Source organism: Ictidomys tridecemlineatus, chromosome 11 (genome assembly GCF_052094955.1).
Source record: "Ictidomys tridecemlineatus isolate mIctTri1 chromosome 11, mIctTri1.hap1, whole genome shotgun sequence".
In the NCBI taxonomy this organism is placed as follows: Eukaryota; Metazoa; Chordata; class Mammalia; order Rodentia; family Sciuridae; genus Ictidomys; species Ictidomys tridecemlineatus.
Window position 1 is genome coordinate 118,571,729 of NC_135487.1, and position 15,966 is coordinate 118,587,694.

The window sequence follows — 15,966 nt, forward strand, 5'->3', positions numbered from 1 at the left end:
ACCATTTTTACTTTGAGGATTCTCAACATCAACCCATAGGAGAAAAGTGAAATATGGTAAATTTGGAGAAGGGAACAAAGAGAAGTTGGTAATATTGGCATGAGTGTATACAACTACTGACACTGCCCAATGAGTGGTGGTCTACGTCTGTGGTGACCTTTTGAAAAAAACAGTGGATCAGGTAGCATGAGGCCATTGGATGGCAGGGGCTCTCCACATTCCATGACATCTCCTACTTTCTAATTTTGTTAGACGGTTACCTAGCACACTCATCCCTACCTCCTCACTCCTGTTTTGTGTCTGAGCTATAGACTCAAGTATCTGAATCTTTGTTTGGAAGGTGAAGGAATTTGAAGTGCTGAGTACTCATTTCTCAACAGTAAGTTAATCATGACAGCAGTTGTCATCCGTTAGTCCTGATGAATTCTACTTGGGTAAATTTTTGTGTGTGTGTGTGGGGGGGTCAGAGGCACTCAACCACTGAGCCACATTCCCAGCCTTTTTTGTATTTTATTAAGAGACAGGGTTTCACTGAGTGGCTTAGCATCTTGCAGTTGCTCAAGCTGACTTTGAACTCCAGATCCTCTTGTCTCAGTCTCCTGAGCCTCTGGCATTACAGGTGTGCACCACTGAAGCCTGCTCTCAGGTTCACTTGTTTTTAACCCATAACATGTTTGGGTTCCTTCTTTGCAGGCCCTAGATGTTGTGTACTGCTACAAACACCATAATGGCAGTATCTTTCGGGGCTGAAATGAACCATGAAGGAGGGCCTGGAATGAATCTTAAAGAAATCATATGGGAATTACAATATGAATTAGAAGAACACAAACAGAGTTTCTGAGATTTGGAAAAAAAATTCTTATGTAAATGTACCACCTATACCCTGGCTAAGAAGAACTGTGCAGTCAGTCTTGAACATTTCTTGCTTTTAAAAAAATCACTTATTAACTTTTAAGTTATAAAATCAGGATTTTATAACTGTCTTTCTATACTAATGGTCTGAGAGTATGGACAGGTATGCAATGGCAAGAAAAGCAGAAAGACACCCCCTATGCCCCCCAAAAAAGTATTATGTCAAAAATGGATAGATAAATTAACAGAAGGCCCAAGTTCTCTGGCACTCTGTTATATACCAGGCTGTATTTGCTGGCCATCTATATGTAAGTATCAATATAGTCATGCAGGAGGTTCAACCAGAGCTTTGTTTCTCATTGTGTGCTCCTTCTGAGGCCATATACCTTAGAGATGGAGTCGAGCCTTCTTCCTCATTAGCTTGTTCTCTGGCTAGTACACTGGGCACTGGTGGCTCTCCCACTCTCATAGAGTGATAACTATGTCCATGAAATTTAAAAAAAAAATGGTTTCCTAGATCATATTTGAAGGGAGGGACTTTCTGGGGACTCCAACCTTCAGCTTTGAAGCAGGACCAGCTGGGAGGCTCTAGCTTCTAAACAACCTTGATTTCATCTGTTATTCTTTACTGTCTCAAAAGTCTCAATGGTGAATTGCAGGAAGAGAAAGAAAATGACCGCCTGCTGATCAAAAAGTATTTTGTACCCTCTGGTCAACTTGATTCACCTGACTCACAAGAACTTCTCAGAAGCTCTGTCTTCCCATCAATGAGCCTAAAGTCAGCTCTGCTGTGGATGAAGCCAGTGAGTACTCCTATCATAATTCAGATGAGTCCAACTTGTCTCCTTGGTAAAGCACAAATTCTCTGCACTCAACTCCACTGTGTAGGCTAAGATATATGCATACAAAGGCAGGAGACCCATTTTGTTTCAGAGTAGGTACAGAGATCAGGTGGATCTTAAGCTTTGCTATTTTCCTATATCCTGGTCAGTTTTCTTTCATTGTGCCTTTGCTATGCCAGCCATATATTTGCATATTATTTGCACTTAGGAGGTAGGGGCATCTTATTGTTGCTGAGTCTGGATTTGAATTCATGATTCTCCTGTCTTAGCCTCCTGAGCCACTGGGATTATAGTCCTGAGCACTGTGCCCAGTACAGTGGACAATTTTAAGGGTAGAATCAGTCAGAGTCTGTGTAGTGCTCTACACATAAAAGTAAGCATAAGAGTAAAATAAAGGAAAAATAAAATATCAAAGTCATTATAAGCTGCATATCAACTCATGGGCTTCCTTGTCCAAAGCTGCTTTCTTCATTTGGTGACCCTCTTAGTGGAAGAGTGTGTCACAGTGACATCATAGATAATAAAGGATTCTGTTGTCTCTGGTTTTATTTTCAGAGCTGAATTTAGATGCTTCCATTCCAATAAAAAATCATGCCAAGATAGAGGATGATGCTCTTAAAGGATCATCTGACAACACACGTGGTTTTCAAGAGCATGTCCTTAATGTTGCCAGAGGTGTCTGCAAACAGAAGATAATCAGAAGACAAATTCTGTTGAGAAAGTGCATGTAGATTCCCTGACCTTCAAGCTTCAGGTATGTTGGCTCTGGAATGCACTTGACTCCTTTTAACTCTATATTATATTGTAGCTCCAGACAATAAATAATGCCGCCGAGCTGTAATAACAAAAACAGCATGATATTGGCACCAACATAGACCCAAAGACCAATAGGACAGAGTAAAAGACAGAGACAAATCCACATACTTAGAGCCATCTGATACTTAACAAAGGTGCAAAAGAATATACATTGGAGGAAAAACATTTTAAATAAATGGTGCTAAGACAACTGGATAGTGATATGTAGAAAAATAACACTAGAACCCTATTTTGCACCCTGCACAAAACTCAAATCAAAATGGATCAAACACTTAAGAATTAGACCAGAAACATTACAGCTGCTAGAAGAGAATATAGGGCTAACATTCCATCATAAAATTGCTGGCACCAACCTCCTTAACAGGATACTCAAAAGTGCATGAAATGCCCTCATTTTTATACAAAATTATACATAAGAGGAAGTGAGGGGAAAGGGAAAAAACAAGAGAGAGAAATGAATTACAGTAGATGGGGTAGAGAGAGAAGATGGGAGGGGAGGGGAGGGGGGATAGTAGAGGATAGGAAAGGCAGCAGAATACAACAGACACTAGTATGACAGTATGTAAAAATGTGGATGTGTAACCGATGAGATTCTGCAATCTGTATATAGGGTAAAAATGGGAGTTCATAACCCACTTGAATCAAATGTATGAAATATGATATGTCAAGAGCTTTGTAATGTTTTTAACAACTAATAAAAAAGAAAAAAAGTGCATGAATTGAAATTAAGAATAAATAAGTGGGATGCCATCAAACTAGAAAGCTTCTTTCCAGCAAAGGAAAGAAATAAGTGTGTGAACAGAGAGCCTACAGAATGGGAAAAAATCTTGACCAGCTACTCATCTGATAAGGAATTAATATCCAGAATATACAAAGAACTCAAAACACTTCACACAAAAATATTCCAAATAACCCAATCAATAAATGGGCAATATAACTAAATGGAAACTTCTTAACAAAAGAAATACAAATAGTCAAATATATGAGAAAATGTTCAACCTCACAAGCAATCAGAAAAACACAAAATGAAAACAAAACTGAAATTTCACCTCACCCGGAAATGGCAATTGTCAAGGATACACAAACAAAAAATGTGGGCAAGGTTGTGGGGGAAAGGTGCACTTGTACATTTAACTGCAGACTAGTACCATTCCATAAGCAGAATTGAGATTCATCAAAAAACTAGAGATGTAACCATCCTATGAGCATCTTCCCATTCCTAGGTATTTTTCCAAAACTTCTAAAATCAGCATACTACAGTGACAGCTTCCTCAATATTTACACCAGCACATTTTGCAATAGTAAATTATGAAATCAACCTCAATATTCCCCACAATAGATAAATGAATTTAAAATCATATATATATATATATATATATATATATATATATATATATAATGTTTGTGTGTATGTGTGTGTGTGAGACAGAGAGGGGGGGGAGAGATGCACACTGGAGTTCTACAGAGCCATAAAAGAGGATGAAATTATGGTGTTTGCGAATAAATGGATAGAAATGAGAATATCATGCTACGTGAACTAAGGCAAACACAAAAACTTGAAGCTTGAATGTTTATTGTCATGCTGAAACTAGAGTAAAACAAAGAAAATGGGGAGGGCAGAATAGGGTATTTTACACATAAAGGAAAGAACAGTAATGGAGAAGATTGTGAGGCAGAGTGCAGGGATGGGTAAGGGGAGGCAGTGAAGAATGATTTTTTTTTAGTTGTAGATGGACACAATATCTTTATTTTTACTGGGTGCTGAGGCTAAAACCCAGGGACTTGGGCATGAGTGGCAAGTGCTCTTCACTGAGCCACAACCGCAGCCCCAAAATGAATTCTGAAAAAGTTGTTATATGCACATATAAATATACCACAGGGATCTCCACCTTTATACATAGGTAGAAAGAACCAATCAAATATAAATTAATATATGAGGAAAAGGAAGTCTAGTAGAGTAGATGAAGGATATTTGGGAGAAGTTAAGGAGGATGGGAGGAAAAAGAGAGAGGGAAAGGGGCAAATCATGAACTGAAATTGCATAGATGTATGAATCCACTGCTACATATGACCATAAACTTCTAAAGTTAAAAAATGTAAGAAAATTATTGTAAAATATAAAAAGGCAAAAACAAAAATTCTATGGAAGTTTGGCTATAGGTGTGAGACATATATTGGCCTGGAGCCTGTTTTTTCCAATTTCATTCATAGTAGGACAGGTTTTACTATATGTTTATACTTTACACGACCCAACTGGCAAAGTGTGGCACTGAGACTTTAATAGACAAGCTGGGGTTTACACGGCTTAGAGACCTAATAAAGTGCTTTGCTTTTTAGTTGGTCTTCCTTCCACCTCACTAGGCTCTGTCTCATTATTATAGACCTTCCACACTCTCTAGAGTGGCTTCCTTTTCTTCACCTAGGGGGACCTCACTATGTGGCAAAATGCTCCTGATTCTAAGGAAACGAGGACGTGAAGAAAGCACTGGGTGGAAGGCACATTTATTTCACATGGTTGACTTTCAGTCCTTCACCAATCTCTTGCCTGCCTCTTCAGATAAGCATGTTCACCAAATTTCTCTGGCTCTCTTCAATATCCAGACTCTATGTTGCTTCCCTAGGTTAATTTGAGTGTTAACAGAGGCCCCACTCCTCAACCTCTTGACACATCATTCCACTCTGTGTCTTCTGTTTTGCCTTTTGGGAGCTCCAATTGATTTGCCGACTCCAATCACCTGCATGGCCATATCCTCAATCACTTCTGCTCAGGTTTCTCTAAATCTGAACCTTGAAATTCTCATGCCAAATTCTCATGCCAGATATTCTTGGGTCATGTTAGTCCTTATTTTCTCTGGTTGCCCTGAATACTTATTTCTCAGATGATGACCTCAATTGTCAAATAAAAATGGACAATTTCATGGATTTTTAATTGTGGCCTTTAAGTAAGAAACATCTGTGAAGTGCTAAGCACAGTACCCAGCTGGCAGGAAGTGCTAAGCACACATCAGGTTGTTGCCTTCCCCTTTTGGAGCTGCCATGGTGGGTGTGGTGCTGAGCCACATCTTCATTTCCTTCTAACACAGTCTTCCCCATCACTGTTTTCCCATGTACCAGCTAAGGTGTAACACCATGGCTCAGTCCCAGCTCTTCTTGTTCATAGACCCCAGATTCCTGAACTAGAGCCTGGCTCTGACCCGCTCTCCTCTTACCACACTACTTTTTTTGTGATACATAACATTTTGATCAACTTTCATAATACAGGAAGTTTGAGCTCAAGTCCTTCTGTGTGCTAAGTAAGCATTCTGCCATTGAATAGCACCCCAGCCTTTGATCAATATTTTAACATATACATATATCACATATATTCATATGTGTATTATATATGTGTGATTCTGTACATATTTAAGTTTCATTGCAAAGCATTGTACTAGACAGCACATAAAAAATTATACTCACAATTGGTTTATAAATTTATACCTAACAAGTTTTAAACTGGAAGTTAAATTCATTTGGAATACTTGTCCATCAAATGTTTTTTTGTTGTTGTTGTTCTAAATAATAGAAACATATCTATCTGACGACTTTTGGTTTTTTATGTGGCATATGCATGCTAATGAGAGGGAAGTCCTGGAACCTTGTGTGGTGAAGGCTAAACTGTGCATGATTTGGGGTGCAGGCTGTTTGTGGTGTCCTAAACACTGGTTGTTTTTACTCCCTAGATTCAGTTATTTTCTCTGTAGTTTGGGGTGTTGGCTGGGTTCTCTAACTCTGGTCTTCCACATCTCTTCTTTTTCTTCTCCTGGCTCAGGTACTGTCATTGTCACCAGGACAAACTAAAGGACTTGGACACAATGAAGGAAAATTATTAATGCAAGTAACTGTTGGTCCTCTGTGTGTCATGTGAATTTATAAAGTTTTCTGTGCGCAACAAAGCCTTCAGTCCTGTTCATTGAATCTTCTGTGGCTTCTTCTCATTCTTCTTCTTGCCACAGTTGTCATATTGCTCTGTCTGGGTCATTGCCCTGTACACATTCTTTTACTTGTCTGTGCCTTTTCTATCCAGAAAACTTTTCATGTTTATACTATTTGTCCTGAATAGCTCACTTACCAGTGAAGACAAACTTTGTCTTCTGGCAAGTTTATCATTATGCAGTGATGTAAGAAAGATTATAAAAATAAAGAAATCAAAATGTCTCTATGGGCTTGACCCACCCTGCAATTTGAAGACTGCCTTTCTTGATTCTTGATTCTTTTTTTATTTATGAAGTTCTGTTGGGCAACATACATAGTTAAATAAATTAAAGATGTGCCCTGGCTGTGAATTTCCACTCCCCTCAATACAAGTTCTTTGAATGGCAAAACAAAAAAGAAGATGCAAGCAGGAAAATGATGGAAAATGAAGATCATGTCCCTGTCAGCAAAGATGCCTCATTCCTTTCTCATTTTCTGGTACCCATGTACCTCATGTCCAGAGAACAAGTGTGGAAGAAAAAAGTGCAAATGAAAATGTGATAAAAACATGATGTTATCGACACCAACACAGAATTAAAATCTTACACAGGTCAACGGATAAATATAAATGTTTCCCCAGCCTTCATCACAGCCCAACAGGAAACACAACACCACCATGCTCCTTGGACTGGGCTTCCTGCACTGAACTCCAAGGTCAGTGCATGCAGGACTGGAGAGGGTCAGTGGCTGGAATCACCACCACCAGCTCTGGAGAAAATACATCAGATACCTCAAATCCTTTGTCATCAATAAGAATGTGGCAAGCACACACCTTCCATGCATTTGCAAAATGATTCAGGAGCCCAATTTTCAACTCTGTCACAAACCCACCTCACTTGAAAAGGCTGGCACATGTCCTTGCCTGTCTCAAAATTTTTTTAACCAAATCAATATACATTTCTTGACCAAGAAGTAGATATGTAGAAGAACTGAGCTGGATGGAATCAAAGTTTTTAAGACCACTCAAAAGACCTCAGGTTTCAGCAATAATGAGTTCATGAGAGCCCAATGATCAGCCCAGGCCCTGTGTTTGGGATTTCCTCTAATCCAATGCTTAGAGCAAGTCCACTAGGCAAAGGACTTCCAGTTGAAGGGCTGTGTCTGCCACACGACCAGCGCTGACTTCATGAAAGAAGGTTTGGTTCATAAGTAATTGCTAGGGAGTTTAAAATTAAAGAGACAAGACTCTCATTACCTTTAATACCAGCTCTGAGATGGCTTCTCCTAGCTCCTGCCTCCAGCCACCTAAAGTGGTGGCAAGGTTTACAGAAGAGGCTAGAGAGAGAGAGAAAGAGAGAGAGAGAGAGAGAAGAGAGAGAGAGAGAGAGAGAGAGAGAGAGAGAGAGAGAGAGAGAGAGAGAGAGAGAGAGAGCATGTCAGGAAGTGGGCTTTTATTGGGGAACAAAAACTTCCAGGGAAAGTATCATCCAATGAAGATGAAGGGGGGCAGCATCCCAAGGTCAGGGGTGATGCTTGGGTCTTCAGGGCAGTGGCCAGACATGCCTCTGCAAGGACAAGCCCTCAGACCTGGAAAAGGGTGGGGAAGGCTCTACACAGTTGTTTCTAAGCGTCTCTCACCCAGCCAGGGAGGTAACTAAAATCACATGCAAGGATGGCCTCCCATAGCTGTGCATCTGGTAGAACTGGATGGGAGCAGCACAGCTGCGGACAAACCTGGACATGTGGGTGTCACTGGCACTGTCATCCAGTGAGAAGAGCTAGAGGGGACCCTGTGGCTCCCCAATGAGGTATGGAAGATCAGAATTACTAGTGTTTCCCACACCAACTGAGACAAGAGCCTGATCCTTGGCCAGGTGACTTGCAGGGTCAGGCTGTTTCAGTATTTTTTCCTCCAAGCCATTAGAGAGCTTAGTCAAAATTCTCAGAAATCCTGTACAAAGGAAGGCCACCATGTTGCATGACATGGGCTCTTCTCTGGAAGGACCTGTGCCCACAGGACAGGACTGTGTGCATCCCTGCTACTCTCCTGAAGGTCATCAATTCTGTGCCCTTAGCATAGATTTGCTGCTTTTGTTCACACTGACAACATGCATACTGGAGAGACACCACACCACAGTGTTGACAGAAGAGCTTCTGGGAGAGACCAGAAGAGCACTGGAGTCAAGACTGTAAACCATACCCAGTGCATTCCAAATCCAGCTGTACCTGCCCAGGCAGAGACTCGTTGACAGCAAAAGAATTCTAGAGAAATTCCCCATGCACTGTAAGTCTGGCTCACTTAGCAGTCGGGCCTCACTGAATCCAGCCTAAGGGAGCAGCTGTGCTGTTTTGAAAGAACCTTCTCCTCTTTCCCTGTGAGCACTATCCAGACATAGAGAGAGAACAGAGAGAGCCCTTGGCCAAGACTGCTGCCACATAACTGCAATCAGGCCTGAAGACTCTGGTACAGAGCTGCACTTGAATCCAGGTGCACTGAACCTCTGCTTGAGAGCATTTGTCTGAAAACCAATGATTTTCAGCAAGTCATCATGGGAAGAGCTCAGAAGTTCAGTCCTTTCTGGGTTTAGATCCAAAGCAAAAATCTTCCCCAACAGCTCCATTTCTCACACCACACTCTGACCAGATGTCCCTGAAATGACTTTTCTTGTCAAAAAGTCCACTCATCACACATTGCTCTGTGCAAACAACATCATTGTAACTGAATCCTGCAAATGCTCTCTTTATGCTTTCTTGCATAGATCCCAGAGTTCAAGAGTCAGGTCATGACTTCCTGAGACATCCATGCATTGTCCAGCAGGAAATCAGCAGGGAACACTTTCCCACTATGTCCTGTGAGCATGTGCTATAATCAATAATCATCCACAGTCCAGCTTCAAAATTATTTGAAGTTGTAAGCCCTAGTACTATCAAATGAATCCTAATGTTATATATAACCAACAAGAACCAATAAAAAATAGAAAAAGAAAAAAATGAAAATTCAATGCTTGGGGCTGGGGATGTGGCTCAAGTGGTAACATGCTTGCCTGGCATGCATGGGGCACTGGGTTCGATCCTCAGCACCACATAAAAATAAAATAAAGATGTTGTGTCCACCAAAACCTAAAAAATATTTAAAATCTCTCTCTCTCTCTCTCTCTCTCTCTCTCAAAAAAAAAAAAAATTCAATGCTTGTAATTCCAGCATTACTACCAGATAGGGAGCCTTTGAACTCATATTTGTCTCCAAATGCTTCCCATAACTTAACATTTCCATTCACCTGTGGCCAGTAATAGGGAACCTGCCCTGAGCTGCACAGGATTAACTTCCCCATCATGTGCATCAAAGACACATAAGGCAGTAGTAGTTGGTACCCTCATATGTTTACCAGAGCCAGGATGAGTGCTCACATTGTCTTGGGGGAGTGGAAACGGAGAGACAGAGCATCTCCTAAAGGTATTAGTGATAGAATCCAGAAGACCTCCAGTGGGCTGTGAGAGTCACTTAGCAGCTGCTCTGCTGATAGCTTGCACAGGGGAGATCTCCTCTGTGTGCTCTGTCCCACCCACAATGACTTCAGTGTCATCATCCTGTTCAACGGGCAGCGGTTCCTTTGTGGCTTCGGCAAGCTCTTTCTGCAGCCAGGCCTGCTGTCTCCTGGAGTCCCTTTCCTTCTCTGCATTGAGGCAGCTGGCTTCCTGGGCCTTGTTGGCCATCTGCCTAGTGACTGGCTCCTAGTTCTCTGCAGTAGTTTTCCTCAGGTTCTCCTCAAAGACAGTAAAATGACCTTCATGGCATCATATTTGTCCTTCAAGGTCTGGTTGGATATGTCAACATTCCATGTGTCACTGTGTCCAGGAACTGCAGGATTATCTCCCCAAAGATTCTCTCTGCATCCAGTTACAGCACCTCAGCTCCTCTGCAAGGTGGCATGTCAGCTGGAGATGCCAGCAACACTGAAGCCTGAAGAAGTGGCATGTTGCCACAGCACCTAAGGGACTCCTATCCTAGTGGAGGCCTGCGACCACAGCATAAGGGGACCAAAGGAGACAGGAAGGAGAGCAGCCCCAGAGATCAGCTCCAGACACAGGTGCTCCCAATGCCATGTCCATTTTGTAATTTTTTGAGATTTACTTTTTTTCTTTTTTTTAAATTCCAAGTCTTTTTTAAATAAAACAAACATAACAGTGTAGAAACCTAAATAAACATTTCTCCCTCAAAGTTGTTACATCCTTAGTTCCCAACAAAACTCTCTACTATTGGAGACAGTATTTGGAAGAGCCTTAAAAGGCAGTTTATGAGCCACATTAGAAACTATCCTTTCAAATGCTGGGCTTTTTGGAAACAGAAAATCCACAGTCAGAGGATGACACTGGAAAAAATAAAAGAGGTGCTGCAGCTTTTGCAGAAATTCCTTAAAGACCTCTAGCAAGTTCTGAGTAATAACACAGCCACTGGAGAAACGGATGGGCACCCTGCCTGGACAGCCACTTTCAATGGGGAGAGCATTCATTTGATAGAAAAATTCTGTTGTCTGCTTAAAAAAAGAAAAAAATCAGCCACACTCCTTTATAGTCACACTTGCATTTGATTAAAAAAAGATACAACACTCACACATGGTTCTTATATGAATTCTAATTAAGAGACAATACATTCAGAATTATAGCACTCAGAGATAATTTTCAGAAACTATAACAGCTTCGTTGCCACTTAAGGGGTACATAGGGTGCAGCTGTTTACCTGAATGTATTCTTAAATAAGTGACTACTACCACTCTAATTTTCCTAGTTGTAGCTCTGTTACAGGTTACTGACCGCAAGTTCACGTTCCAGATTTCCTTTGCCAACAGATTAATTACAAGGGAGCCACCCCAAAGTCTTAGGGTGAATTGGGAAAGGGCCGGTTAAATGAAGAAACAGGCCATTCCTTGGTAAAAGTTTGTAGTTTTCTTTCCCAATACATCTTCTTTTTATTGAGAACTTCCATTTTTATCCTGTGTTCCTCCTCTGCCATCTCACACTCTCGCTCTATCTGCTGGATTTTGGCCACATGCACCTCATTCATTTGTATCAGCTGCAGTTGTAAGATGGACATTTGTTGATGGTGTTCTTCCTCATGCATCTTTTTTAAAGCACCTTCCTGAGAGGTTTTGCTCCTGTAGTTTTTATTGGCTGTTATTCTGACAGCTGAACACTAGGGTTCAGGTTGAGAGGTCCCCTCACATCCCGGAAAATGTATGAACTCTTTCTCACCATCGCACAGTTCTCTATTTGAAACAGCAAATGATTCTGGGGCTGCGGCATCACGATGGTACTCGGGCCCTCCTCGGGCGGGCTCTGCAGAAAGTACAGCTGCCCGGGCAGCATGCTGGCCATCTTCTCCTTCCCCAGGACGTGGGTGCTCAGCAGTGGGCTGACGCTTCGCTTCACTTTCTCCTTTCGTGGGCCATAATTTTTTTGGTCCGAGCCTTGGTGTTCTCCCAGCACTTCTTGAGCTGTTTGAAATCCCGCAGCGACACGCTGGGCTGAGAGTTGTCTTCGTGGGCAAGCGCTTGCCAGGTCCGCTGCTTGAGGGCGATAGTTCGGGCATCGCTTTTCTTGCACTCCAGCACATATTTGTGCTTTTCTACCAAAGCAAGCAAGATGCTCTTTTCCCACTCTGAGAAGTATTTGGCAGGTTTTATAATTTCGTTGTTTTGCATTTTCCACTCTGTTTCTCTGGGCAGTTAGCTATCCTGAGGGGGTGGCGCGGTGGCCGCGGAGACCCGGGGAGGGGCCGGCGAGGCGCGAGCGCGGCGGCCTCGACTCCTCTCGCGGGCTGAGCGGCCGGGAGGGCCGCGGGCTCCGGAGCGCCTGGCGCCGGCGGCGCGCCCCCTGCCGGCCAGGCCCCGCCGCGCGCGCCGCGGCCACAAAGCCCGAAGCCGCCTCCCCCTCGCGGGCCGCCGCCGCCTGCCGGTCGGTGGGCGCTCCCCTTGGGATGACTGAGGTGGTTGCTCAGCAGTAGAATCCTTGACTAGGCTTCACAAGGCCCTGGGTTTGATCACCAGCACTGAAAAAAGTGATACTAGTTATAAGTTTTAATAAAACATTTAAGTGTGGTTTGGGCATTTTGTGACCAGGATCCTTCTGACCTCATATTATGGGTTTGGCTGTATCGTATATCCAGGGAATGTTATCAGAAAACTTTGGATAAGGTTAGTCTTATTTCTTTCTTAAATATATGACATAATCACCAATGAAGTCATAGTTTTAGAGTACATTTGATATGTTTTTATAAATTTGGTTACTATCACATGTATATATACTTATTCAGATTTTTCACTTTTTTCTGGTTTTTTAAAAAAAATGTTGTCATTGAATTAAATGTTTTTTATACAATAGAACCTTACAGGAAGATACACAATACTACATTATTGTAGTACATTAGGATCTATTGAGATGGTTTTTGTATTTGGTATTGCTTATTGCGCTTCTCTCTCTTGCTTGGTCTTGCTCTTTAGCTTTTTGAAGAATCATTTTCCATTTTATTGTTTTTCTTTATGGTGTCATCATTTTCTCTTTTATTTTTCCTCCTATCTTTATTATTTTCCTTCATCCATTTACTTTGGCTTATTTCTTTTCTTTATTTGTAGCTTCCAAGGTGGGAGCTTAAGACATCCTTGATTTTATGTGTCTTTTTCTAATGTAAGCAGGTGGACGTAGAAATGCTCTTTTAAGATCTTCTTCATCTACCTACTACTGCTGTTGCTTGGTTGAATCTCAGTTATCCTTCAGCTCAAAATAATTTCCAATTTCCCTTGTAATTTTTTTAACACACATGTATTTTAAAAAGTAATACACTACTCAATTCCAAAAGGTTTGGTTATCTTTCAGATACTTACAATTTTGACACATAATTTAATTCTGTTGTCAAATAATATACACTGAAAAAAATTCTTAAGAAAATCTTGAGACTCACTTTATATTGTATGAGTTAAATTGCCAACACTGTGACAAAATACCTAAGACAAACAACTTAAAAGAAGGAAAAATATGTTTAAGCAAATGTTTTAAAAGGTTAAATCCATGGATTCTTTGCCCCTTCTATTTGACCTGTGGTGAAGCTAAACACTTTGGTCCGAGTCATGTGGTGGAGCAAAGGTGTTCACATCATGGTGTGTGGGAAGTGAGAGAGCAGAAGAGGTCCAAGTCCTTATTGCCTCCTTCCAGGACATGCCTCCAATGACTTTACTTCCTCAAAATAGGTCCCAGTTCCCAAAGTTTCCACCACTCCTAATAGTGCCAACGGTGAGGGACCCAACATTCAGCACTTAAGTATGTGTGGAAAATACAAGATTAAAACTATAACCAGGATGTTCCTTACAGTTTACTTTGGTGAATGTTCCATGTAATCCTGAAATGAATGTTTCTTCTCTATCTGCTAGATATAATAATCTAAATACCCTTGTAGTATTTAAATCTTTTATAGCCATACACACTTTTTTCTTTTCTTGTACTTGTTCTACCTTTTACAGACAACAAATGTTTATAACTCTATATGTGACGGTAGATTTCCTTTAATTCTTGTCATTTTTCTCTACACGTATTTTGAAACTCTTATATTAGTTGCACACACTTTTATGAATTGCATGTTTTCTTAAAATATCAATTATAATTTTAGTCTAGATTATAAATTTAGGACTCTTCTGGTTTAATGTGGTGATGAACAGATGGAGAGGAACTGGTGGGTTCCAGCTTTCCCTTGCTCTCCTCCATTTGCACAGAGCTCTCCTTCGTGACTGCTGCCAGCATAGACCCACAGTGGCATGAAGCCCATACCCAGATATCTGGGTGCAGAACCACAAAGGAATAACTCCCTAGGTGAGTCCAGCACTTCTTTCCTTGAGGTCACACTTGAGTTAATGGACATATCAGCTCTATGCATTACCTTCATTACCTTCTCAGTGGTTCTTCTGACTCTCCAACTCCACTGTTCAGATTCTCTCTCCCACAATTCTTCCTCTAATTTTTGAAAATGTTATTTTCTGAGAAAGTAAAAAATGTAATATTCTAACTGGTATTTATGAAAAAAGAAGGAAAACACACATTAGTATTATCAAGAATGGCATGGAATATCATTAAAGATCCTAAAAATATCAAGAGCATAATATGGAAATTTTATAACATTATGAACTACCCTATCATATAAATTCAAATGTGGATTCATTTCTTGAAAACCCCAAGCTACTAAACTAACTCAAAATGAAACCATATTAATAATAAAAAATAATCTCTATGTCCATATTAGTTAACTGGATAATTTTGTTAACAACTAAAGAAGAAACATTATAAAAGTTACAGAATTTTTTTTTCAGAAAATGGAAAAGGAGGAAATATTTCATGATTTATTTTGTGAAGTCAGCATGCCCTTAATACAATACTAAAGAGATCCCTGCTTTCTAAAAGAAACTTAACCAAAGAACCCCAGAACCTACATATCAATAACCCTCATGAACATACATGCAAGTTTGTAATAAAGTATTAAAAATTAATTCCAGCAATGTACAAAATGAGCAATACAATAAGTGGGTGTGGTTTTTTTTTTTCTAATGTGAATTCAACTGCATTAAAGTACACACCAATAACTGGTGAGACATTTTTTTCTGCCTGTATAAAGATTAGTATTTGGCCCAGGACTGGGAAAAAAGATCCATCTTCACTGAAGTGGGTACATATTATTCAATTCATCCACAGTCCCATAAAAAATAAAGATAGAGAGCTGAGCATGATGCCTCACAACTGTACTCCCACTTCTTGAGAAGCTAAGGCAAGAAGATCTCAAGTTCAAGGCCAGCCTGGAAAACTCAGTGAGACCCTGTCACAAAATAAAATAAAATAAAAATGGCTGGAATGTACCTCGGTGGCAGATTGCTTGCCTAGTGTGTAGAAGGCTCTGGGGTCATTCTCCAATACTGCAAAGAATAATAACAGCAATAATAATCAAGATGGAGGAATAACTAATTCACTTTGTCTTCTGGATAGTCATCACTTCAACTCTGCAGTGAAAGCTCCCCTGCTTCTTAAGCCTGTGGACTCAGACTGAATTACATCTGGTGCTCCAGCTTTGATGGCACATCATGGGACTTCCTGGCCTTCACAATTGTGGGACAAATCTCATAATGCATCCTTTTATATCTATATATCTTATTGGTTCTCTTTGTGGGGGGAGAAACTCCCTAATTGCTGGGTTAAACCCAGGGATGCCTGACTGGCTCTCTGTAAAATAATCAATTGTTGTAATTCACTATGTTGATAGTTAAATACTAAGACTACATAATAATATCAGTTTTAATAGAAACTATATTTGACAATATGTATTGCACTACCCAATTTTAAGACTCACTATAACAAGATATTGTACTATGGGCAAAGGGATAAACACATAAATGAAAATAACAAAAAGATTAACCTACACAAAAAGGGCCCCATCAGTATGGTCAATTGATTATTGACAAAAGGGCAAAGGGAGT

General features: G+C 40.6%; 3 pseudogenes; all 3 read right to left on the reverse strand.

The window, feature by feature from the left end:
* Positions 1–8,760: 8,760 nt before the first annotated feature.
* LOC144368362 (autophagy-related protein 16-1 pseudogene) lies at positions 8,761–9,378 on the reverse strand (annotated as a pseudogene).
* LOC144368703 (autophagy-related protein 16-1 pseudogene) lies at positions 9,068–11,579 on the reverse strand (annotated as a pseudogene).
* On the reverse strand, positions 11,076–12,299 carry LOC144368361 (myb/SANT-like DNA-binding domain-containing protein 3 pseudogene; annotated as a pseudogene).
* Between the last annotated feature and the right edge of the window lie 3,667 nt (positions 12,300–15,966).